A 4,058-nucleotide genomic window follows, 5' to 3' on the forward strand; every position below is an offset into this window, starting at 1 on the left:
GCCTGAGGCCCAACAGGGCCAGAACCAACAGCCTGAGGCCCAACAGGGCCAGAACCAGCAGCCTGCCCACCATGCAGCACAGGTGACAGATGAAGCCATCCAGACTGCCTCGGTCTCGGAGGAGATGCAACAGAAAGCCCACTGCAAACTATACCGGGAGGCCTCCACCATGACCCGCACCCCCACCGCCACCCCCACCCATAGCAAGCAGGGCCAAGACGTGGAGGTCCAAGCAGTGGCTAACGTGTGCAGCCGGGCGGTCTCCACCAGCCCCAGCCTGTTTCCTCTGCCCCCGCCCTACAGGTCCACTGACAGAGGTGCTGCCCTGAGGGAGGAAGCAGCAGCTGAGAGCCTGTCTGTGGTCTACCAGAGAAGACATTCACCAAGATCATCATCTACTATTATAATTAGAGGATATTATACTATATAAGGCTTATAGTATAATATCATTTTATCATACATGGATGATCTAATGATTGTTCATACTTCTTCTCTGAAACTAAAACTATTTCTATTTTCCTACTTTAAGGGAATATCAAATAGACAGGGATAGGATTGTGGACAACTGGTTCGACTTTGGATCCCTACAGTAGAAGTGGCTAAGAGACTGTCCTAATACAGGATGGGAACCAACCCCAAAAAGGTAGTGACAGTCCAAATGGCCCTCAGCTGGCTGGAGTGGAAGCTCTGGGAAACCAGGAGTCTAACGCCAACTGGGCTAAAGACCTAACCTGAACCTCACCCAGGGTTGCCCTGCCGCCACCACTACCCTGACCCTGTCCTTACAGAACAAACCAGGATAACCTGTGTCTGACAACCCCCAACAACAACCTCCAGGATCCACAATCAACTGGCCATGGACAACCGTTGGCGGCGGGGTGGGTCCAACACCAATACACCTTTCTCGACCATTGGCGATGGAGGGAATCGCCATCGGAGCATGTGATTGGAATAGAGCACAGATGGTATTGCATGCCGAGGAGGTGTGAGTGTAACGAGGCGACGGCAGAGGGCCGTAGGGACGGCAACGCCAATTTGCCAGCGTTTCCCCACGCCGCGCGAGGAGAAGGAGAAGCATATCTGTAAGGCCGGCCTGTCGTCCGCCGTTACATATCAAAGGTTGACGTGCATACAATTACTGCAGAGAGAAAGAGCCTGGTGGAGCAGGGCCGGGGAGGGTGTGCAGCCAAGCCATCGCCAGAGCCACAGCAGTAACGAGTGCTACAGCCAGAGTTTCTGCAGTAGCTAAAGAGGAGTCACCACTAGCAGGGGACAACAAAAACGCACCACACACAAACACATCCCCCTCAGACCTGTGATCCAAGCATACCTCGGCCTCTGAAGTGCTGACGTCTTCACTCCCCAACACGGTAAGGCAGAGGAGCTGCAGTGACTACAAACAAGGTTGCTCCGCCTCCTTACAAATCAAAAGAGGCTGATAAAGTGTCACACAGAGTCTCTCACTTTTACCTACCCCCACCGCCCCCACCCCACCCAACCTACTCCGTCAGCAGTCTCCTTACAGGCCTCTAAAGAAAATCCGCCCAAGACCAACTCTCAGAACCTCCTTCCAAACGGAATATAACAAAACGGCAGCTACATCGCAGCAGGAACAGACCAAGGAGACTGCAGTAGCTCTCGTCATGCTGCCATCACCATCACGCCTCCATCTTCAGACAGCAAGGAAAACGTAGGGTTAGGAATAATGCCTCAAGTCCGGCATCCCCCGGGAAGAAGGATTTAAAACCTACTCCAGTAGCAAAGACAGAGATTCTGCTTAGATAAACACCTGCAGGCGGCATCATCAGAGTCTTCATCACAGAAGGATTCTCCCTCGTCACCACACGAGGCCCAACAGAATCAACACGCCTGAGGCCCAACAGAGCCTGAACAACAGCCTGAGGCCCAACGGGCAGACCAACAGCCTGAGGCCAACAGGGCCAGCAACACAGCCTGCCCACATGCAGCCACGGTGACAGATGAGCCTCCAGACGCCTCGGTCTCGGCGGAAATGCAACACGGAAAGCGCCATGCACCACAGGAGCCCCCAATGATCCGACCCGCCTCTCACCGCCCCACCTCCCACCGCACCACCCCCCCCACCCATAGCAAGCAGGGCCAAGAGTGGAGGTCCAAGCAGTGGCTAACGTGTGCAGCCGGGCGGCTCCACCAGCCCAGCCTGTTCCTCTGCCCCGCCTCACAGGTCCACTGACAGAGGTGCTGCCCTGAGGGAGGAAGCAGCAGCTGAGAGCCTGTCTGTGGTTCACCAGGTGCCCTCCACCAGATTCACATGGGCAGCAGTCCATCCTGCCCCCCGCACTAACCTACACATCAGGTCTCAGGTCCGGGGTCAGAGCTTGACCCTGGAGGGGGGTCATGCTCCGTCAGAGTGCCGGGGTGGTGCTCCATGCAGAGGAGGCGGTGGCGGCCCTTGCAAGGCTGCACAGGGCTAGGGGGCCAAGCCTAAAGATCTGGCAGTCGGGGGGGCAGCAGCGCTTTGCAACATCCAGCAGAGAGGAGCACTCCGCCTCTGCAGCCCGTCTACCAGATCAACATCGAGCCGTGTGGCGGCCAAAACGAGCCGGTAGCTAAAGCGAATAATCACCAGCATCGAGGCGAGAAGGCAGTGGCAGACTCCCAATCCAAGCCCAATGCAGCAGAGAAACCAAAGGTGTCTAATGAAGGCAGACCGTGCCAACGCGCCTGCCAAGCCTCCCTCTGCTAAAGCTCCATCCCCCTTGTCGCCAACTGCCGCAAGCAAGACCAAATCCTCCGACAAAAGGCTGCTCCCCTCCTTCGCAGTCAACTTCTCCGTTACCAAGCCAGCAGGCCTCACGACAACCTCCAAAAAGCAGAGGACACTAAACCAAGACGGCAGTGAAAGCGGCGAAGGAGAGCATTGTTAAGGGGGTTGGGGCGTTAGCGCTTTTTTGGGCAAGAAGAAGCAGGAGCAGCTGGAGCGGAGAGGAAGGAAAAGGAGGACGGAGACGAGGGGGGGAAACAGAAAGGAGAGAAGAGCGTGCACGATGTGCTGTGGGACGAGCAGGGGTACATGGGAGGTGTACGGCGCATCCGTTGACCCCGAGTCCTTGGCTTTGCCATCCAGAGCCCCCTGCAGTGTAAGATCAAAGAACAAGAGAAGAAGGTCGTGACCCAGTCATCACTCAGGAAGTCACTCTCAGTGCCGCCGGTGGTGCCCGACTCGCCCGCCGCCGTTGCCGTGGACGACGCCACAGCGAAGAAACAAGACAAGAGGAGACAGCAGAACGTTTCAGGTCCATGCTGAAAAATGTCGACGGCCAAGGTGCTGCGGGCGCACCCTCCCCCTACCGCGTGCGTGCTGAGTGAGAAGGAGAAGCGGCGGGCTGTGTGCAGCCCACACACAGCTGGAGTCCCTATAAAGCAGGCTGGTTCACCTGTTATGCGTTCCTCCGATGCCAAGCCATTGTGTGGTATTTGGATCTCCCTAACCTACTGTCACTGTGTGTATCAGATGTTCTTAAGATAGTTTGATGATATTACGGAAGAGGGCAAACTAAAAGCTCAAACAGGTTGTTTGTTATGGACAACTTATTTTTTTAGATGAGAGAGATTCTAACAGTTTTAATGAAAAATGGCAATACTAATATCTTAGTGAAACGCATGTGTGTTAGTCTTATGGCAGTCGTAACATCTTTTACCATTATGAAGTCCTGGTGTATATAGTACATGCCTCTGATCTTTGGGCGTACATACATATTACTATCGTATCTACCTTTACACACGATGTGCAACTAAATATCACTCCTTCTCGATGTGCAGTGGGTGCATTTTGGTATATATACAGTACGATACGTTCCGGGTGTATTGAACCTCTATTTATATATTGTTTTTTGTTGCGTTTTTATTTTGAATGGGAACTACTTATTTTGGTCTTGAAAAGAAGAAGAAAACCATTCCTGATGTCTTACTTATCATAAATAACACTGGGCCTGTGTGCATTTAGTGCTCTATATTTAGTCTCTGTTCTTCTTCGTTTTGGATTAAAAAACTCAAGGTGAAAACTGATTACCCCACGA

This window comes from Salvelinus sp. IW2-2015, unplaced genomic scaffold (genome assembly GCF_002910315.2).
Source record: "Salvelinus sp. IW2-2015 unplaced genomic scaffold, ASM291031v2 Un_scaffold3354, whole genome shotgun sequence".
Classification (NCBI taxonomy): Eukaryota; Metazoa; Chordata; class Actinopteri; order Salmoniformes; family Salmonidae; genus Salvelinus; species Salvelinus sp. IW2-2015.